The sequence below is a fragment of the Plecotus auritus genome (assembly GCF_963455305.1).
Source record: "Plecotus auritus genome assembly, chromosome: 5".
Taxonomy (NCBI): Eukaryota; Metazoa; Chordata; class Mammalia; order Chiroptera; family Vespertilionidae; genus Plecotus; species Plecotus auritus.
The window spans coordinates 132064858-132088156 of record NC_137776.1 but is presented as its reverse complement, the minus strand read 5'-3'; the positions used below and the strand labels follow the sequence as shown (position 1 = coordinate 132088156).

Here is a 23299-nt window from a genome sequence, read left to right as displayed (position 1 = left end):
AAAAAAAAAAAAAGGAAGGAAGGAAGCCAGTCGAGCCTTTGCAATCTTTAGCGTTATCCTCATATACCTGCACGATTAAATAAGATTAAAAAGTAACTGTTCTTCAATTATTTATAAAATCAGTACTAATACAAATGTTTCAGTCAAGAAAAGGAGTGCACTTACTGAAGCTTCAAAAAGAAGTCTCTTATTAGTTGTGACCTAATGATTGCTGATGATCATTGTATGTATTTGAAAGTCGAGTTTCTCCTAATCCCCAAAGCAATACCGAAAAGTGCTATTTTCTAAATGCGATTCACAAGTCTCAATTTAGTTTGCTACTGCTACACTAAAGAATATAACTCCAGGGCTGTTACAAAAAGACAATTAAGAATTTATAAATTCAATCACTCTCATGAAACTGGCAGAGTTAGGATGTTTAAATCCAGTAAATAGCCATGTGGTAAAGGTCACGATCCTCCTGACATTGTTTTCTGAATGTCAAAGTGAAACGGTGTTTGTGGTCAGTGAATTCAAAGAACTAGGAGCAAGCCTAGCCTTGGATGGCAGCTTCTGCTCTGATATTTTGTTATAAACGGTGAAGGAGCACACAGGAGCCTGCCACCTAAGAGCAGCCATTTGCAAAGGAAAGCATGGCTCCTTGCTGCAGGTGGAAGCAGCGAGGAGCACCTAAATTGTCTCAGTATTATTTGGCTTCGAGTACACCTGGTCTGCTGGCTTACAGACAGAATCGGTTGCCCTGATTTTCCAAATCGGTGTTTCTTTCATTTAATAGACTAATCTATGGCTCATAAGGATTTGACTTGGGGGACAGTTAAGAGGTTGAAAAGCCAAAAGAAAGTTCAGTTTTGCTTTTAGTAAAGCTTTAAACTAACAAATACAAGCACTGATATGATCCTATTAAATATGTATCAGCATCGAAGTGAAAATAATGACCAGAAAGTTAGTGAAAGAATCATTTTAAGAAGGAGGCAGAACATTGCAGGCATTATTTTAGTCCATTTTCTCCCCAGATGAGACGCCTTGAGGAGTATGGCCTTGTACATGAACATAATACCTGAATGTCCTCAATGCTTACGTCTTTAAAATATTTTATAAATAAAATGCTAAGAGAAGAAATGCAAACTGACTGTTGATTGCATGAAAGCAAATGGATAATTTATTAAAGGGAAACAAGGGGAATAGGCCTTCAATGTTATTTTGTGAAATCTGTCTTGCAAGAATTATATTTCATTAATGCTTCAGGATGGCACCATTGTCATGACTTGATTATTTAGGTTGCATTAAGTCAGAGACTGCCATAGCCCATAAGCATTTGCTCTTTGACCTCCCCTAGACTTATGACGCAAAGAAAATGCTGAACTTTTACACTCAACGCTATCATTTCATATAATGAACAATCAGTAAGCACAAGCCACATATTCTTTTAGCTGTCTTTCTTAGGGCTTAATTGTGGAGAGCTGAAGCACATTTTTTTTTTTACCTGGGGGGAGGGGAACTGTCAAGCCAAGCATGACATTTTAATAAGTGTTACCCAATACTAATTAGAAGCAAATGAGATTATCCATATAGAAAACATATCCCCACACAACCCTTTCCTTTGGCAGAAATGTCACTATGCTAAGAAATTAGAGAAGCTTAAACAAGCCATGTTTGTTGGAAGGAAATTTACTGACAAATCCCTTCTAAGCAATCTTTTCCACATTATCAGCTTTCTTCAGTGGATGTGTTTTATAAGAATCCTAAATCTTGTAGCTCACAGAAATAACAACTCTCCTCTTTGCTTTTTCTTGGCAAATCATTGACAATATGCAAGGAAATGTTTTTAAACACTGACTTGGATTGAGACTACAAGTTGCCTTTGTGCCTTCACAAGTAGCTTTCCTAAAAGATTTTTTTCAAAGAAACCAAACAGTACAAGAACAAGGTAAATAATTCCATAAAACAGTAAGATTCTCAGTGTAGACCAGCTTAACATATAACTCATTTACTCGCACTTAACTTTTCCACCAGGAAACTGAGTATCTTTATATTTAGCACTTCATATATCTGTGTTTAGAATACGAATCCTTAGAGTATATTTTGTGGTCCCAAAGCTGAGTACACTTAATCAAAGGGAAAGTTGACTTTTGAGATTCCCAGAAACTTCTGGGATTAAAAAGGTACTCATGACCAAAGGTCAAACTGTATAGCTTTAAAGATGCAAGCCTAAAAGTTTGATGCTCTCAGGATTAGGAATTAGAGCATGCACATACTTTGACTCTCAAACTTTCCACAAATATACACTGAAACTAAAGAAGGGTAGTTTTAAAGCAAAATCACCTTGAGAAAGCCATTTTGCCTGAAATGGCACTTTTCACATGTGCTTGTGTTAATGAATTCTTGTTTATCCAGAGAATCCTTTTAAAAATAGAATTGTTCAATGGCTTGATAAATCAAGTTTGGTCTGAAGGAAATCCAATATGCAAATACTTATAGCCTGCTCTTTTACAAATAGTCATCCTTGCCAGTTTGAGAAACTGAAAATCAACAAAAGAACAGTGTAAGTATACTTGACCTCATTGCCTAATGTCTATCAGGATTGCCGCGGCTGGTCGATTTCAAATTTGTGAAACTGACACTTAAAAATGTATAGAGCATCTTCAGTCCAGGTCCCTCAAGTGCTGACTAAACGGCAGTCACAGCCTCAGATTCTCCTTCCATACAAACTTGCACAGCACTCACAAAGCTACTTTAATCACACCATCAATCTATGACCACACGTTCCTTAAAGTAATTCTGCTTCATTATTCTTTGAACCCTGCATTATGCAAATAACATTCTTTATCAGTTATTAATGTTCCCACTTGTTTATCCTTGACATACACTGAAAAACTGGGATCACATATGAATTTGCACAAATACTTCCTCTACCTTTCACACTCTCTATGAAAAATCACCGTTACACCACCCTAGTTTTAAAGTTAAGCTCTAAATAATGTTCTTAAAAAACCCTTCAATCAATGTCTCTGACTAACAACAAAGCATGAGTTAATAGGTTTAAAAAGAGAAAACAAAAACTTAGGGGACTGCCTACTTGAATTTTTTAATGTCTCTCTAGGAAGGTTTTGCATATGCCATACAAGGATAGCTCCTGAATATAAGAACAGTTAGACAGGCCCCTAGTGGCTTAGCAAATAGCAGCAGATGAGGGGATTCCAATTCTTAGTTCTCGACTTTGAGATATGCTGGCTTTAAATGAATGTCAATCTCAAAAGGCAAATCAAATCATTGTACTTAATACTTTAAGCAGTTTTACTGTCATGGTTATCTACTGAAATACATACATATTAAAACGGATCATGGCATTTCATTATTTTAATAACTATAACTGCACTGGTCTAAGAAGAATTTGTGTTACATAACCTCCACAAAAAATATTTAATTCATCCACCTCTTTATATGTCATTATAAAAGTAATATGTTACTCGTGTGTGTGTATATATATATACACATATATTAAAATATATTCAAGAGACACTTTTCCTCTTTGAACTTCATTCCTCTTATACTATTAGTACTGTGGGTTTTAAGAATAGATTATTTCTATGTAAAGTGCTCACTATTTAAAATGAAATATAGATACAACCTGAATGCCACTTTTACAATGGCAGAAATCAAAAGATATTTCCCAACAACAGCCAGTGATTAAACTCCCATTGGAGTGCACCTATTTTAAAAGATCTACAATTACTAGCACCCCTTAATCCTCATCCCCGTCCCTTTACAAAAGAGAATTCCAGGCAGGCACATTTACAGCTTTTAGAAATTTTTAACTGGACACAATCTGACAGCTGAATTCATGACACTGACCAGCTTGTCAATTTCACACTTTGAAAGTACAATAATAGCTGATAGCAAGAGGGTGAGTTTAAGAAATCTGTCACAGAATTGCTAGCTCCGTTGAAAAGCAAAGAACAGGACATAATAATGGGAGGTAAGAAAATATTCTTTCCATTGTCCATTTAGGATGTTTGTTTCAAGAATTCGGACATCAAGCACTGAAAATTTATGTCAATAACATGATCTCTATCTGCACCATATAACAGAATGTTTCCAAAATAAGTATAGTATCTACTAAGCACTGTCCTGGATATACTCATATTACCAACATAAGACTATTTAAGTTGGTATCATCTAAATATTCCTTTAAATCAGAACATTTCAAGTTTTGGTACATCACCCTGGTTTTACTCAAGTTGACTGGTGGGTGTGTACACTCTGAAACAGAGATAGAAGAGCCAAAATGGGCAGAAGTATCCATGGTTGGACTAACTCCCCATATGTGTGCTTCAGGGTGGTGGAAAGATCACACCAAAGGGAAAGATCCGCATCTGTAGATAGGGATGTCCAACAGCATATCAGTCTCTCATCACCAGCAGTTTTAGATGAGAGGCTCAAAATGTGTGCGCTACGCTCTGGTAAGTTGCTGGCACTGTGTCTCTGGGCATGTAACCGAAAAAATAAATAAACTTTAAGAGAAAATGCAGGGGAGTGATCCCTGGGGAATGGATGCCTAAGGCACAAACTGTAGATTGGTCTGGTAGATCACTCTTAAGAATTTTAGAAAACAGAGGAGACATTTAGCAAGTCCTGTACTAGGAGGCGAGCTGAAACAATACAAGTGGGTTGTGATAGTCCCGGTTTTGGAGAATGGAACTACTATTCACAATCCTGGAACAGCCAATTAATGAAAGCCCAATTAATGAAAGCCCAGCTCACACTTAGTGCTCAGGATTGTTTGTTTAACCATAAGATAACTGACTTCACTTGATAATGCCTCTAAATGGAAATCAACCTCGCAGATAAGCAAGTTTTCTCCATACCTATAAAAGAGCTACAATAAATCGACGAAAACGCAAAGAACCTTTGGTTTGTCCATGGCTTTCTTTAAACACCGTTTCCCACAACTTGGACTTTTCATTATAAAGTCTGCGTTTCCCTCCCTACGGAATGGTGTGTAAGCACAGCAGATTCCCATCAGAGAACTGAGAGCTTTGATTCTGCGATGAAAAGGTCTCCCAAACAATCCCCCTCCTCTATGGCAGCCGCGTAGACTTTGATTCCTGCTATTTCTCCTTCTCCCCACTAGTTCGGAGGAAAGAAAGAAAAAGAACTCGCCCCCTCACCTTAACCAGCCCTCCTTAAAACAGTAACCACTGCCACATAAGACATATGTAATATATATGCAGTGGCAGAATCCCTGGTAGGGTCGGAGTGCCCCACCGCTCCACCATTTCCCCACTACTACGCCCACCCAGGAGAGAGCGGGGGTCGCACAAATGCACACACCCAAACCCCCTCTCCGCTCTCCCTGGTCGGAGGTTTCCAGCGAGAAGCAGACCGTGTAGGGGAGGACCTCTGCCCAAGGAGGTTCAGAAGAGCAAACTGTGTGCGCTCCGCTGCCGGGGCGCCAGGCTCGGGGACGCCTGAGTGTGTAGCTCCGCGGGGAGACGCGGGGGTGCCGGAGCCGGGCTCCGGGCAAGCCCCGCGCGCAGAATGGGGAAGACACAGTGGGGAGGACCGGGTCCGCTCGGGGACTCACCTGGTCATGTTGGCTCCGGACAGCCGCCGCCACCGCCTCCCGCGCCGCCACCAGCACTTTCCTCCAGCGCCTTCGCGCCCCGCCACGGCCGTGCAGCCCGCGCGTGCTCTAGCCACCGCCTCCGGGCGGCCAATTCAATCCCGCGGAGCCCCCCTAGTCGCTGCCGCCGCCCGGCCCTCGTGCGGCCAGCCCAGTCCAGAGCGAGGAAGTGCAGGAGAGTCAGCGAGTGAGTCCAAAATCCCGAAATCCAGCATCCAAGAGAGCGCGTCCCCCCGCCCTCCCTCCACCCCTACTCCCTTCTCCTCCTCCTCCTCCGCCTCCTCTTCCCGGGCCCGTCCTCCTGGCTCTTTGGAGCCCGCGGCTTCCGCGGCGGTTTCTCCTCCTCCCGCTCTTCCTGCTCGCCCCGCGCTCGCTCGTCGGCCGCCGCCGCAGCTGTGAGTCTCCTCTCCCTCCTGCTGCTCTCCTCCGCCCGCACCTCGACGCTCCGCCGCTCGCGGCTGGGGGGTCCGGAGCCGCGTCTCCTCTCCTCTCCACCCTCTGCCTCTCTGTTTGCTCCTTCTTGCTGCTGCTTCTTTTAAGAGGATTTTTTTGGCCACAAATAGCAACTCGGCTGCCCCCCTCAGCGCCTCCCTCCCCTTCTTTTCTTCCCCCCCAAAGTGAAGCGCACGCGAGAGGTAACCAGAAACTGAGGCTGGCGGGCGGCGGGGAGGGGGGCGGGGAGAGGGAGCGAGGCGACGCCTGCAGACCGGCCGGAGTGGAGTCCGGGGCCAGGAGGTGGGGTGGCCAGTCCAGCCCAGTTCTCGGACCCAGCGTGAACCTGGTGGTTATGGTTGGAGGCCAGGTGGTGTGGTGGGGGAATTCAATAAAAAAGCTTAGGAAAGTGATTGGAAAAGCTTCTCTCTTTGTTTCCTTTTCTCAAATCCTCAGAACGTGCTGGGGATCCCACGGAATCGGAATAGCGGTGCCCAAGCGCTGGGGGATTGTGTGTGCGCGCTGCCAGCAGGAGAGTGTGAGTGTGGGTGCGCCTGGGCGGGCAGAGCCAGGCCCGCTGCGCCCGCTGGCAAATCCCTGCGTCTGGACCACTGACCCACTGAAAGGGCCGGAGAGCTGGATGAAGGAGGGGCAGGCCGACTAGGCACAAGAGGCGCAACTCTCTCTCTCTCTATCTATCTCTCCGGCGGGGTGACGTCACTCCCCAGCATCCATCCACCAGGCCAGAAAAGACCCTCTTTAACAAATTCACTCATCTCTTTAGAGATGCACACCCAGGCGCTTCCTGCTCTGCGTCCTGGCGCGAGGCAGGAACAATGCTGGTGGAGCCCCATTCAAAGCAGTTATAATATAAGGAGCGCAGGTTGATGAGACACAGTTTGTGTCCACCCCACTTCACCTTGACTGCTTCATTCATTCATTGGGGATGCTTGTACGATCCACTTTGGAGTAAGAGAGTAAGAAGAAGTACTGAATCAACCTTAGTGTGTTATTCTTGCTTTGCTTCCATGCTACTTGCTTTCTGGTTTTGGAAATTCAGTGATCCCTGGCTTCTCTGAAGGACACCATGGAACCATCTCTCTAGACAAGCACCCCGTTTGGGGGCTACACTGGCTTCATCCACAGAATCCTTTATCCACGGAACACGCTGTGTGGATAGTTAGCTAAGAGGTGATTTTAACCTTCACTCCTAGGATGTCTAGCATGTGAACCAAGTCAGCAGCTAGCTGGGAACCTCCATTGGTGATTTGTTGGCCTACCAAAATGTTATTCTAAATTTGGTCAAAAAGGTTAAGTAAAGTAGAGGCAGGGCCTCCAGCCACCTCCCTTGCTCATTCTGTGTTCAGGTTAGGACACACACACAGTACTTATTCCTGCAGGCTGGAGGGGGTGTGTGCAAGAGCAAAGGTAAGCAGACGGCCTTAGATTCAGCCTCAGGAGACTACATCCTGATTGTTGTCTCAAGCTGCCCATTTGTTTCCACCATCTGCATTCTGTGCTCCTGAAGGCACTGAAGGATTTTCAGTGATTCTCTACCCGCTGCCTGCTCCAAGAAGAAGTCACATAGTTTTGAAAGGAGTCATGTTAAAGGAAGTTTAGTTTTCCAGCAATCTGAAGGGAGGTGGGGAGGATCATCTTGGCATGGCTTTGCTTGTTCTTTTTTTTTTTTTTATGATTAGCCTTGTAGTGGAAATCAAGAAGAAATATATTCTTGTGCAAGCTCCCAGTGCCAGATTTACCCTCCAAACTTTCTCATGACACAAGGAACTGCATGGCTGAGCAGGTATGATGGACTCCTGTGCCCTAAGGATAAATCAAGAAATCTGAACATCCACATAGGTGATTCTCACTCAAGGTGTAATTTCTGACTTGGCGTTCTCATTGATACATCTTCCCCCATAAACTGGTGAGTTCCATTTTCCTCTTGCAAAAGCTGGATACTAAGGCCCAGCCGGTATGGCTCAGTGGTCAAGCATCGACCTATGAACCAGCAGGTCATGGGTTGATTCCCGGTCAGGACACATGCCTGGGTTGCGGGCTCAATCCCCAATGTGGAACATGCAGGAGGCAGCTGATCAATGATTCTCTCTCATCATTGAGGTTTCTCTCTCTCTCCCTCTCGCTGCCTCTCTGAAATCAATAAAAATATATATTTTTAAAAGTTAAATACTAGGGGAACCAAAAAAAAGTGTTTAAAACTCTGGTATTCCTCTGCTGTTGTCTTTGGTAAAGAGACATACATACTTCTGCCTAATTTAAGAAGATCTGACCAAAACTGACTTTAAGAAGATGCCAGCCAGCTGGGACAACTGAGTGTTATCTGAGAGCAGAGTCCAGGAACTATTAACATTCCCTCCTGGTAGCAAGTTAAACTAGCTAGAGAACTTAGTGATCATCATTACCAAGGTGAGTAACAAGCAGGTGGAAAGAAATCAGAGGAGATGGAGGACAGTGCAAGTAAGTGACATAAGCACAAGACCCAACTTTCCTGGCACCATGAGGTCATAGGTGTTTTCTACCTCACTAGAAGCAAACATCTGGGAGAAAGAACTAGGGGTGGAAGGAGGCGGTTAGAGTCTGAGCTATTATTATGCAAAAGAGGGGGATGCTGCTAAGGTAGAGGAGATGGGTAAATAGAGGAACTAAACCTTCCTCTGCACCTCTGAGTGGTGGGGGGAGTGAGCCAGCACCCTGATGTGCATATATTAGCGCTTATTTGGAGCAGGTTAGTAACAAAACAGCACCCTGTGGTATGGACTATAACCCCTGAGTTATACCATTTGGAGATTTAAAGTCGAAGAACATCAGAAGTGACTAGTCATCTGTTGAAATCACCTCATTTTACAGGTAAGGAAACTGAGTCCCTGAGAGTTTAAGGTGACCCAAAAGTTGGTGACAGAAGCAAAACAAAAACCCGGATATCATGACCCATGTCCCCTCTCCCCGTCCACCATCCAGTTCTGGATCACAGAAGTTGTTTTTGTTTTGTGTGCGTGTGTTTTCAATTTATCAATGAGCAATATATGCAGGATATTGTAAAACTATAAATACTCACATGACGGAAAATAAGTGGGACTAGACATTTTCTTAAGTTTCTTACCAGCCCTAACATTCTGTGATGAATAGCACACAGGAGCTTTAGCACAACCCCCTCTAGTGCATAATTCAGCATATGATGAGTATGAGTCTGTTTGGGAACCCATCCAAGAGAGTTAGTTCCTAGAAGTACTCAGAAGATCTTACTCTCATCTATCACAGAGCATCCTAAAAAGACTAAAAATAATGACAATAATAGTAATCATGCATTATACTTGGATTATGTACTCAACATCCGGCTGCCCCACTGTTTTCAAAAGGCACCTTTTGTGGATGGGAAATCTAGTGGGTTGTGAACCGTTTTTTAGGTGAATGGAATGAAGGCAGGAAAGACTGAAGAGTGCATTATATGTACTAAGTACTGTTGGTGATTAAAAGGAAAAGTTTCAAAGCCACCGACTCACCTCCAGTCTCTCACCCACCCCTCTATGTAAGTGTTCTCAGCTCCATTGCGTCAGTCAGGAAACAGGAACAGAGAGGCTAAGTTATTTCACCGAGCTGACACAGTGGCCGAGCCAGAATTTTGGACCTACATCTGTTTCACTTCAAATCCTGTGTTTTTACAACTATTCTGACTATAAATTATTAACCAGAGCATTGGATAAACTGTTGCTGAACATATTTCCTTTTGGAGGGCTACAGTGGTTTGTATTCAATCCAGTTAAAATGGAGAAACACAACATAGGTTCAAATGCTGTGTTCTGAAGGCAGTGAACAGTTTAATCAGGCACTGAACTGAACATCTGAGCCTCTTCTATAGGTGCTGGTATGCTTCACTAATTCGCTGCTAACTATATAAGTGGAATAATAATTAATAGGTAATTATCCTCAAATAACTTAAATATCAATCTTTACATAAGTGTTAAAAGGTTTACTTGAGAGAGTTTTTCAAATGTAATTCATACAGCAATTTTCAGTAGCTCATCCCAAACACAGAACTGGTGAATGGCAAGGATAAAAAACATATATATATATAAAACAGTCCCTAAACTAAACAATATTTTACTTTATATGGGAACAGAAGATATACACGTATAAAGTAATCAGACTACACCACAATTCCACCTACACTGTGAAGAAGGAAGTCAATAACTCGGGTGCCATGCTAATATATTGACTCAGATGGTCCTGTAAATTCCTCCAGCAGTAACATGGCAGGTTTAGATGCTGTTATCCCCATTCTTCAGATTTGAAAGCGCAAACTCAGAACTAGCAGGTGATTGAAATGAGTGTCTAATCCTGGTCTTTCTGATTCCAAGCCCCAAAGTCTCTTTGCAAACAGGTGGGTTCCTAGTAGACAATGAGGTGGCTAGAGATTTTGAAACATTCTACACAAACATTTCCAGGGGTCCTCAAACTACGGCCCGCGGGCCACATGTGGCCCGCCGAGGACATTTATCCGGCCCGCCAGGTGCCGCTGCCTGTCCTGCTTAGCATCTGACTCGTCCCGGGCCCGCAGTGCGCATAGGAATTTGTTCATAGTTTTTTTTTAAAACTATAGTCCGGCCCTCCAACGGTCTGAGGGACAGTGAACTGGCCCCCTGTTTAAAAAGTTTGAGGACCCCTGACACTTCTCTCCACTGGAAAGAAATGCACTTTCTTTCTCTGCAGGGTAGCATTTCTTGTTGCTGTCAGGCTGCACTGTGGTCGTAAAGGAGAGAAATCCACATCTTCCTATAAAGGAAAGGCTAGCAAAGCCAAGCTCTCCACCCTGACTGTTCAGTTTGGCTGCAGCATCTCACCCTCACCTGCAATGTGTAGAGGACGTTATGGTACGATGCTGCTTTCCACTGGCTCTGCTACTGCAGATTACAGCATGCGACTGTGACAAATGGATATCCCCATTAAATTCTTTAGTAGAGTGGGACATTCCATTAACCATTGGCACTATCCCAACCAAGTGAAACACTGGGTCATTTTTTTTCTCCTGAGCAAAAAGTAAGGGAGAAAACAAAGGATATTCTCTAATTACCTTTCCTAGTTTTTTCTGTTGCATGCATTATGCTAGCCGTATATTACAATTATTTATAATTAATATATGACAAGCTGTCAGCTGAAATTTAACAGGTGATTTGTCAAGAAGTTCCATTAATTCATACATTAAGCAGTGGGATTTCAATACTTCCTAACAATAAAAGTGAGTTTTAGTTTTGTTATTTCAAATGTATTGTGTTGTAATTTATATATTTAAAAAATACAAGGATCCCTAACAGAAATGGGTATTTTGCTAGTGATGTAAGGAGTAAACACATTTTTTGGCGCTTTAGCCTTTAAATAGTAATGTTTTCACTGAGGAAATGAATTCCCTAGTGTTTGTTTTTAAGTTTTAAACCTGTATGATTTTTATACATTTTTCAAATGATGTCTCTAGTACTAAAGGCAAAGCCGAACGGAGAGGAAAGTAATTGCAGTTACTTATGTCCCATTTAGTCTTTGTACCTTACACTAGAGAATTTTGAAATGAATGAATATTTTAAAATACAGAAAAAGATTGAGAAGTCACCAGGAAGCTAGTAATTAATCACTCAATAGAGGGGAAATCTACAGAGAACAAAAACTGATGAAGCAATCTCCATTTTGCAGAATGGCACAAGAATGGGGCACATGATGGAAATGAATCACAGATATTTCTTGGGAGGGTTAACAAGATTCTTTAAAAGAGTAAAAGCTTGGTTTCAATATCTATAGAATGTTAATGTCATGAGACAGAAGTAGAAATGAAGTTAAATTCCTATTTTATTATTGGTTCCACGGCCAAACAAAATTTCACAGTAGTTTCCCCTCCCCCGCCCTTCACTTATCCACAGGGATACATTCCAAGACCCCCCGTGATGCCTGAAACCGCAGATAGTACTGAGCCCTGTATACACTATTGTTTCCCATGCGTACATATACAAGGTGTCCAAAAGATGTATACACACTTTAATGGCTGATAGCTCAATTTTGATAATGAATTGTATTTTTTAATGTTTTTATTGATTTTTTTAGAGAGAGAGGAAGGGAGTGGGATAGAAAGATAGAAACATCTATGAAAGAGAAACATCCTCAATCGGCTGCCTCGTGTACACCCCCTACTGGGGCTGGAGCCAGAACCCGGGCTTTGCCCTGATCAGGAATCTACCATGAGTCAATGTTCAACCACTGAGCCACACCAGCTGGGCAAAAATTGTATTTTAATAAACACTGTCTTTATAATTATTCAAAGTGTGTGTATATTTTGGGGAGACACCCTATATTTTCACTTTAAAGAAGCATTTTATGGCTTCTCTTTGGCATATCCAAATTGCCAGCATCTCTACTCTTACACTTTGGGGCCGTTATTAAGTAAAATAGGGATCACTTTGAATGCAAGCACTGTGATATCACAACAGTTGATCTGATAGCTGAGATGGCTACTAAGTGACTAATGGCAGGGATATACGGAGTGGATACCCTGGACAAAGGGGTGATTCCAGCCCGGGGCAGGTCAGGGAAGGAAGGTGCAAGATTTCATCACAATATTCAGAATGGCATACAAACTTATGAATTGTTTATTTCTGGAAATTTCCATTTAATGTTTTTAGACCACAGTTGACTGTGGGAAACTGAAACCGTGGAAAGACAGCATGGATGAGGGAGGACTCCTGCATCATTCAAGAGAATGAAAGAAAAGTAAAGCAGCATTTGCTTAAAATTTCATTTGCACCAAGGCTGACTCTTATCTCTCAAGACTAGGATATGCTGCAGGATGTTAATGACTCACAATTAACTACTGTAGAGAGTGCTGACTCTTCTTAATGGAAGAATCTCCTCAAGATTCAAAGGTTAGGAAGAGAGAGCAGGAAAGAAAAGAAGAACAGCTAATAAGCCTTCTGTGTCCATCAACCAAGTTCAGTTTTCACATTTGTAGCAAGAAAGCCATACAGAGTCATGAGATTATCTTTAAAGGGTCTTTCAAACAGCATCTCAGAAAATGATTACCAGAAACTCAGAAGCAAAATGCCACAAGTTTTCATGTAACGGAGCATATCCCTTCACAGGTGAGGACTATAAGTGGCCAGTGGCAAACGGGTCCTTGTATCCTGGACCAGACCAGGATCTCACATACCAGATCTCACCTTGCTTCCTGGAAGCAGCAATGTCTCCACGTGTCGCTGTGGATGCTTACACACACATTAAGAAATAGTTTTCCAAACTGTGAACACAGCAAAGACATTGCGAATACTATTCTTCAGCCACTTTTCAAACCTTTCTCTATCTTTGTCTTATACTTCTATACCTACCTTATACTTCAGTTATATCACTTAACAATTTCTACTGGGTGTGCATGCTTAGTGTAATGTTCTCTCTCTGCTGTTTGAGAGCAGTTTTATGTCTGATTGCAGCCAAAAGCTCTTAACATAGTGCTGTAAGCACTATAGGTAAGGGAATCTTTGAGGAGGAAAGGGAAAGGAAGGGTGGAGATAGGAAAAGAGAAAGAGGAAATAAATTGATTGTAAATTGCCCTTTTTATGTGAAATACCACTTTTTTACAAAGATGTCTATAGTCTCTTAAGTAGAATGAATTTCCCCTGCCTCTGGTCTCACATTTTTTTTTTTTTTTTTTTTTTTACCTTCTTATACCCTATCCCTTGTTTTTTATTGTTTACAGGCTGGGCCAAAAGTAGGTTTACAGTTATGAGTATGTAAACACAGTGTATTTTTGTGTTATTATGTATTATTTATTGTGTTCTTTTTCATATGAACAACTGTAAGCCTACCTTGGCCCCACCCTATTTACTCGCACCCTATTAAGCTCTGAGTATCTTCATACTCTGTATCTCGGCAAGTATAGAACCTGAACTGTAAGACGATCTCAAAAAGATTTCTGTTGAGCCCTAGCTGGTTTGGCTCAGTGGATAGAGGGTCGGCCTGCAGACTCAAGAGTCCTGGGTTTGATTCCAGCCAAGGGCACATGCCTGGGTTGTGGGCTTAGTCCCCAGTAGGGGGCGTGCCAGAGGCAGCTAATCAATGATTCCCTCTCATTGATGTTTCTATCTCTTCCTCTCCCTTCCTCTCTGAAATCAATAAAAATATATTTTTAAAAAATATCTCTGTTGAATGGATCAATGAATGATAATATACGCTTAGATACCACCACCATAGCTAGTCAGATGTCACTGTAATATGCCCTCTCATTGGGCCTGTGCTGAACAGTACAGTGACCAAGAGCTGGGTCATAATTAGGTCTCACTAATTAAAACACAACAGAATGTCACAGACAAGAAACAATAAAATCTGAACAGGAGTAGATGGAATAGTAGCTCCACAGAATTCTTAGTGAAAAACTTTTGTGTTTTCCTACAAGATGTCCGAAGAATGGATCAGTTTAGTAGGGAAAAAATTCCTTCATACTTCTGACCGGTACTGAAGTTTTCAGTTTTCACTAGGTACACACTAACTAAAGTGGACATTTGTCTCTAACCATGTTTTTCTTTATGACCATATATTATTCCATAGCATCCTGATTTTTAAAATTCATTAGCCATGTCTCAAAAATTGCCAGTAACACTAAACAGGTCCAACAGAAATTTCAAGAAGCAGGACAAAACCTACGCTTCCCCATATGTATGCTTACTTTAAACAGTCTGTTCAAGTCAGTGCTTAGTTTATAAATGTAGAAACACCATTCTTGCTGAGTTTCTTAAATCTGTTTCCAATTCTTTAATGTCATCTCTCTTCTTTTCTTACCACCGAAACCCCATCTTTCCAATACAGATGTCTCTACTGTTCTTCATACTAGTACAACAATACTTTTCATTATTCTTCTGCTCCCAATCTTTTTCTGATTGGCCTCAGTTCCATTCCTCGCTGTGCTGCTCAATTAACTTTAATAAAGCACGAGTTTGATTACATAATCTCCTTACTCAAAAAACTCAGTACTTTGTGATTACAGATTAAACCAAGTACAAATTTGCTACCAGCATTCGAAGTTCATCACAAGTGGAATGGTGCCTGAGTCCATTTTGCCATCCTAAATTCCTACCTTTCCTACCAATAGCCTAAACTCCAGAATTATCTGAAGAAAACTACATTTTTCGTACTCAGCCGGAAAGTTTTCCTATGCTCAACTATTTGTTGAACTCCCACCCATCCTTTAAGGATCATCTCATGAAATAGTTGTGTGTGTGTTTTTCTTCTGATTCTTCTACCCAGATATGAGTACTACTTCCTTTGTAACATATCTGTTTCTTCAAATCTCTTTTATGCTAAATAAACATTCTGCTGAAATCAGATGAAAGATGACAGAAAGCACTCACTGCCAAGATGTGTTCCGTGGCTAATTTTATTGGTATCGATCCACAGATTATAAATATGAGAATGCATGGGATGGAGTCCGGGGGAAATTGGGCAAACTTATGTGTAATCACACCTTGAAAGATTTCGTGCCATGTGACGATGTTTGGGAGGAGAACAAAGAAATTCCGAAGATTCTATGTTAAGACCCATATGAAGAGCAACAGACAACAAGAGCTTTTAGCAATTTCTTTTTTTTCAAACACAACTGTGCTCAGTATCCATGAAAAGAGACGAGCCCACCTAGGACTATTGACAATCTTTGACTTCGGGAGGCACGGAGTCAAATCAAGGCAGGCAGGGGTTTCTCCTCTGCCTTTCCCTTTGCCAAGAAACCAGTGGTCAGACACCTAGAAGCAGTCCTGAAAATGACACCTGGCACCCATGTTTTCACGTTTCCCCTCCCTCTGAGGGAACTCCTGCCTGGTGTGTCTCAGGCTCTGTCTTACCTGGTACCAGGTAGAGGTAAGAAGGAACGGGGTACCTGCATTCTTTTTCCTTTTTACTCCTGCTACCCCCTCAAAAAAAAAGTAAAACAGGCTGCGTTCTAAGACTATGGACGTCAAAAGTGCTCATTTCAGTCAGTTCTACCCTGGGTAAAGAAGAAATGAGAAATTAGAGCAAATGCTGAAAGCTATAATATTTTCCTGTGATTTAATCCTTCCTGTGCCATCTATAACACACCTGCCTTTTATTACAGTTATATTTGTACTTGTTTTTCTCATTCCCTCCCTGTGCCTCTGCCAGAGGCCAGATTCCATAGAAACACCTACAATTCGAGATTATAAAATCTTTAAGAGAAAGACTGGGTCTTAATCTTTTGTGTGTCCCAGGTATACCTGCAGAATGCCCTATGCAAAGAGTACGCCCTATGCGGCACAAGCACATATCAATTTCCCCAGTTTAATATATTCTATCGTATTGTCCCCAGGGTGTATGCTCGCATTTATCAGATCACGTGTCCAATTATTGGACTGCTGAAACCTTAGAATGGTAGTTCACAACCCTGGAAGACCTCTAAAATGCCTGCTCAGGGCCCCTCATATGAGGTGAACTGGAGTCTTTGGGAATAGGGAATCTAGCATTTTTTTTTAAAAGCTTCCCAAGTGATTCAAATGTTTAACAAAGTGGAGTAGCCTTGCTTTACAGCTCTAAGAAGCACAATTTGAAAGTCACTAGACTAGATTATTCCTGAAGTGTTTTCCAGGTCTAGGATTCTTTGTGAAAGTGATTTTATTTTATATGTGAACAAAAAATGACCTTTGACTGATTCCATTTTTTAAGTAGCAACTACAAATGAAATGCAGCCCAAATTTCTATACTAGGATATATTTTTAGCATTTCTTTTTACTTAGTTTTCACGGATTCCCATTCATCCCCAGACCCATTCAGTCAGGCCTCCACGGTGTGTGAGGTATGTTAGTTATGCTCTCTTAAGTCATTCTAAGAATGTGTGCTGTGTGCAAGGCACACATATTAAGGAAAGCCCTTTCATTCAAATACCACAGAAACATCCCCTAATGATTTTAATTCCCTGCAGTACAATTAAAAGAGGAAGCAATGCCGTCAAATTAGCCTGAATTCCATCCAGCCACTCCCAAAGAAATCTGTGATTAAAACAAAGAAAGAAAGATTGAACCCCTCTCCTTGGTAACAATTTGGAATGAAGTCTGGATGCCCATGTGTTATTTGCAGTGTTAAATCGGGAAGTACAAAACGACAACTTTTGGGAGAGAAAGATGTTGCTCACAAAATGTTTGCTTAAGGAATTAACTTTCTTCTGAGGGAAGTATTCTTGGTGAACTCTAATAATAGAAAACTGGCAAGTATGCAAACTACCCAACTACAGAAGACTTCTTTCACTTCTCTCACAGTTCCTAGCACATTAGCTAACAAATAGGAGGAACCCTATCCGGTTAAATATTAGTTAAATATTAACACTTATGTGGCACCCCGCAGTTCACAGACAACTTTAAGAGACATCTCTTTTAAGGCTCCTAAAAATTTTGTGGGTGATAAAACACCCATTTTACAGACCCAGACCTTAGATGCTGAGTATCAGAACCCCTGGGCTATTCCTGGGAGTCAGAATCTTTGCAAGCTTTTCAAGTAATTCTAAAAACCACCTTGATAACTCAATTCAAATTTATTGACTTGTTGTATTGTTCCTAGGAAAATAACCCATACAGCTGAGCAGAGTCTGGCATTTCTTAATAGGCTAGCTGCCTTTTCTTTCTTCCATTCTTTTTTTTAAAATATATTTGTATTGATTTCAGAGAGGAAGGGAGAGGAAGGGAGAGGGAGGGAGAGAGATATAGAAAACATCCATGATGAGAGAATCATCTATCAGCTGCCTCTGGCATGTCCCCTACTGGAATGGAGCCCACAACCAGGGCATATGCCCTGACCAGGAATCAAACCATGACCTCCTGGTTCATAGGTAGATGCTCAACCACTGAGCCAGGCTGTCTGGGCTCTTCCGTTATTTTAAAGAGGATGCGGGAAGGGAGACTCACAGGTGGCACAATTTTGCCTAAATCTACAAGCTTTTAAATTCTGCGCTGCACAGCTGGCTTATTGCAACAGTTGTCTTTGCTTTGAAGGAAGCGCCTAGCTCCTGGCACCGGTGAGGAGGGCTTGAATCCTGCCCACTTTCCTTCTGGCTATAACTAAGGTCTTCACTGCCTGTGGAGACCACAGCCTCCTTCAGCAGGCAGCGGTAATTACATGAAATGTACCAGACACTGAAGTGAAACCTGCAGCCTGCTGGGCCTCCGCACTCTCTTTGGGAGCCCACCAGTGCTAGCTGTTATGCTCAGGGAAGGGCTCTGCTTTGTGTATTTCTCCATCAGTTTTTTAAAAGCCTTAAAATTGAAAGATGTGCTCTCAGCTAGTTACCCTCCACCCCCATCCCCAAAATTATGTTTGCACAGCATAATAGCTACCTTGGAAATACCATCTCATATATAACTTGGGGGGGAAAAGTCAAATAGACCCCTCTATAAAATCTTTAGAATAAAACTACAGATTTCAAGGAAGCAGACAATGTAATTTTTACCTTATAATTATTCCTAATCCACACAGAGACTGGAGAGAGGAGGTTTTGATTTAATGTCTGGAATGAAATACACTTGACTGGAAACGAAGACGCACACTTTCTTCTCCTTTAATTTCTGAGGGGGGAAAACCCTCAGAAATTAAAGGAGAAGAAAGTGTGTGTCAACTACCCCAATCTTCTCGATTCCCAAACTTTCCAAATTCTTTTGGTTCACCACCCCAAACTTAGTAATACCCTCTGGTTTAACAACCCTTCAACTCTTCTGGTTCCAGTTTCTGGGAAATTTGTCTGTCAAAAGAAGAGACGTTTTAAAGGGTTTGGCATTTTTCCTCTGAGGCAGTAGAAAGCCGCAGGGGTTACAAGACACCTCCCCACCCCCAGCCCTGTGTCCCCCTGGAGTTCAACACTACATCAGGTGCTTGCCCTTTGACCTTAAAAAATAACATTCCAAGGAAGGCAGGGAGTGGATCTACTCAGATCACCTGACATGAATGACCACTCTGGGTGCCTCAGAACTTTACCCTCCCTCCAGATAGTGCCTCAAAGTGAAAAAGATATTGGGGAGGAAAGAAACGGGCAGTTTGCCAGGTCTTTGTCCAAAAGGGTAGGAAACCTGTGCTTTTTAACCCTCCCTGCTAGGAAGAGAAGGCAGCCATCCTATCGAGACCACCTAGGTGCTGCCTCCTTCCCCTCCGTCTTGTCTGGTACACTTTCAACTCTCAAATAAGTACACATGTTGCTAGGTTCATAATTAAAGTGTTGGCAATGCCTGTTCCCTTGCTTTCCATTCCATTTAAACAAATGTTCCCATCACTCTTTTGAAAAGCCCTGGGAACATGTTCAAAACATACAACCCAAACAAATAAACTGCATAACCTAAGCCAAACCCACCAACAACTGGACACCCTTCCCAATTTGGAAAGCCACCCTGAGAGGTTACTTAATTGCAATTATATCCTCCCAATCAAAGTTAACAGAGCTGAAAATGGGCGTTTTTTATGTCTGCACCTCATCACCAAATCAGATACTTAAGATTCAAGGGAGTAAATTTCATCTTGAGCGATGTCCTTCGAAAACAGGCTGTTGAGGAAGGAGCAGAGTTCCTACCAGGAGCTTTGGGGTCCGGTTAGACTTGGGCAGCGGCTATTATGTGCAAGTGCTGAGAAAGAGTTTATATTTAGAAGCAAGTTTGTGATCTTATCCAGTAACTGACTTTTCCTGGCCTTCGGAAGTAACTTTGATAGCAAAATTCCTGTCTGTCACTTATCCCTGAAGCTGACATGATCACAGCAGTGGGAGCTGCTATGAATGAGGCCATGAGAAGAGCGAAGATTTCACCACTGCGAAGGCCTCCACCGTGTAAAATTTTAAAAAAAAATGATGACAAATTTATTTTTTACTTTGGTACAGCCAGGCAAGGAATCGCTCCACAAAATTCAAAATTTGGTGTGAAATTTCTTTGACACAAAAGAGGCAGAACCGCCCAAACACACCGTGTGGAGCAGGAAGGAAATGAGAGTCCTTGGCTGTGGCTCTGACGGGCACCCTGCCCCTAAGGTGCCGCCGAGAGAAGATGTGTCCTGGCAAGATGACAACCTGTGGCACCAGCAGCGATGAGGCAGATCAACAGTGAGGGCCCCCCATTGCTGCTTCTCTCTCTCTGACAGAACAGACCACTCCAGAGTGGACTCAGAGCCGCAGTAAACACGGGACAGTTTACAACAAGTGGTACCACCTGTGCTCCTGTCTCAGCCTCGCCAAAATGATCCCCTCTCCCGGGTCCCCAGACGGTGGTGAGGGGTGAGGAAGGTGACAGGAGGAAGAAGGTTCCAGCAGGGAGCCCGCACAGTGAGTGGGTTATCATGGCCTGCGCTAGCGGGGAGACCAGCCATCCTGTCTTTTTCACTCGGGAGCTGCCTGCGATAGGATCTCCCATCCTCTGTCAAAAAGGCTCTGTCTACAGGAAAACAAAGGCCTTTCTGCTCAGCGTTGTTCTCTCACACGATTGAGTTTTCTTTTCACAGTGTTACAGTATTACCACCTTTGTCAAGCTCAGGATATGGAGGTTGTCTGAAAAGCACAATAAAGAAAAGCCGGTTGTTTAGACAAGCTAGGATTTTGAACTTAATTATATTTTCCTCGGTCTTCTTGATGAATCAGGACATTTTGAACCCGGTTTCTGACAAAGCATGATGGAAGTGGGGGAAAAATGGCCCATCACCCAGAATGTGACCTGCATTTATGTACATCCTGGGGCTACAAACCTCTATTTTTCTTCATTTACTTAAAAATCTTTCTTTTTTTCCCATCCTTAAATTTCATGGAAACCATCCAGGGACAGTCCACATTTTTCAGAAAGAACACATTTTTCAGTACAGGAGGCAGCATTTGCCAGTACAACAAGAAACCAGCCAAGTTGCTTTGGAGGAGTTAAGCAAGTACATTTCAACAAGGACCCAAACAATCCTTGGCAACCAATCAGAAAAACAAGTCATTGTTGCATCAAGGAAATCCTCAAATATGAATGCTGTCGGTGGAAAATAGTGTTACTCACCAACTGAAAATGTTTACTTGAAGTGAGAATTATTTTATGGAAACCACTGTGAGTTTTGGAAGACTTACAATCTGTTCAGCTTGGTCACTGTATACAATGCTGCTACAGCAACATGCCCCGAGACTTCTAATCTGTCTGCCTGGTGGAACAGGTGGCGAGATTCTCCACTGAGCTGTGGGCTCCTGGAGGGCAGGGACCATGTCTTATTCATCTTGTATCGCGCGCACAGTTTCCAGCTCCTCAAAGGCAGTCGATAAATATTGAATGAAAGAATCTTTACTAGGTATATACAAGGCCACACTGCCTGATCTCCTAGCATAAAATATCTCCACTCCCATCAGTTCTATCCTATTGCCATGGTTTCTTTTTCTTCTGAGTAATTATTGCCAGCTGTCATGTTATATGTGATTGGTTTTATTATCTGTTTATTATTTATTTTCACCCCACCAGAATCTAAGTTCCCTATGGGTAGGAATTGAACAAGTTTGATTTCTTATATATCCCTTCCCTAGAGTGTAGGATGGTGCCTGGCACACAACGGTCAATTATAAATATGAGTACATGTTGACTGCCCTAGAAGTTTTGGCTCAGTGGATAGAGCATCAGCCTGCGGACCAAAGGATCCTGCGTTTGATTCTGGTCAAGGGCAAGTATCTTGGTTGTAGGCTCCTCCCAGGCCCGGGCCCTGGTCAGGGCACATGCAATAAGCAACCAATCAATGTATTTCTCTCACATCAATATTTCTCTCTTACCCTCTCTCTTCCACTCTCTCTAAAAATCAATGGAAAATATCCTTGGGTGAGGAAATAAATAAATACATACATACATGTTGACTTTTGAATAAGTACATGTATGATGAATGACTGGTATTCTCTGTCTCTTTAATATTTTCTTTTCATCTTATCTACTTAATCTTCATTAGGTCTGAAAAGTATACCATAAAGTTCAATCAATAGTAACAAAAGGAGGGCTTCTTCATTGCATAGGTGGTTTATTCTAAAGAATGAAAGAATCAGACCAGGTCTTGTTAGTCTCTGGTACACGGGTCTATGAATCTGCAGAGAAATGTAAGAAATAAAGAGGAGAGGGAAGCAAGAAACTAACTGATCTAGAGCCATCTGTGGCAGAGTGCATATGAACGGACAGGCCAGCACATGTGAACAGTAAAACACATTTGCGCACCATCCTCTAGATTCTGTGCATGTACCTAGTCATTAAGACATTATGTTGGGTTCTTTATCATACTGGGCAGGGCATTTGTGTCCTTTCAGGCTTTGAGGGACAAAACTACATCTTATCTAGATTTGAATTCTCTTAATATATCACTTTTAATCTAGAGTGAAATTTTAATAAGGTAATAGAATTTTTTCCCCTTGGGCATTTCTGCATTGGCCCCACATGTGAATGAATCTTAATTCCCAACATTAATAAGGTTCCCATTTTCAATCGAATTTAATGGCAGATAAAACCAGTGACTGGCAGTTCAGTGTTTTGCCAGTGTCTTAAATGTGGTTGGTCATCCTGCCAAATATAAAACCTTCAACTGCAGACTCCGGATATTATTCCTTTCTTTTCAAACCAATAGAACAGCAGGAAATTCTTTGTACCTTGTAGATGCTCATAATGTGTGATGACAGTTGAACAGACTTCTTTATGCAATTGCAATTTCCCAATTTGGATATCACCAAATGAACTGGGGATAAATGGGAAAGTGGCCTAACTGCAGAGGCCAACTCTGATGGACCTTCCCACTATTGCCCCTTTACTTCACTCCAGGCCTCCCCTAAACATCTCATATCTCTTCACTTTGATCCCGATCCCCTTAGTACTTAGGCCAGCCAACTACTTGCTTGCCTTGCTCTCCTAATGAACTTATCTCTCCTTTAGTTTATCACAGTGGAAATTGCACTGGAGACGAGAGAACATATCCCTAACTCTGATAAATGGCAGTGTGTCATGGGGTGAGTTGTTAAAGTCCCCAGAGTCTTCATTTCTTTATCTGTAAAACAGAGATAATGGTATTTATCAGTCTATGCAATAATGATATTGCAAGGTCTACATAAAATCGTGTATTTGAAACTGCCACACGGAGCCTGCCTCCCAGGCAATGTTTAATAAGTGTCTAGGATCAACGTGTTGATATTTGTTCTGACCTAAGCTAGTGATTCTAATGAAATTTTCGAAACAGGAAAATGAAGGC

At 42.1% G+C, this 23299-nt stretch overlaps 1 protein-coding gene across 30 annotated transcripts in view; it reads right to left on the bottom strand.

Moving 5' to 3' along the window:
- The window catches only part of PTPRD (protein tyrosine phosphatase receptor type D), a 2215209-nt gene that overhangs the window by 508426 nt on the left and 1683484 nt on the right, over positions 1 to 23299 (bottom strand). The window contains exon 1 of one of the 30 annotated variants that reach the window (XM_080668863.1): positions 5585 to 6850. The exons of the other annotated variants lie outside the window; for them this stretch is intronic. The gene's annotated coding sequence lies outside the window, so the exon portion shown is untranslated. Of the gene's footprint in view, positions 1 to 5584; positions 6851 to 23299 lie in introns of those variants that run through there. 30 annotated transcript variants of the gene reach the window in all.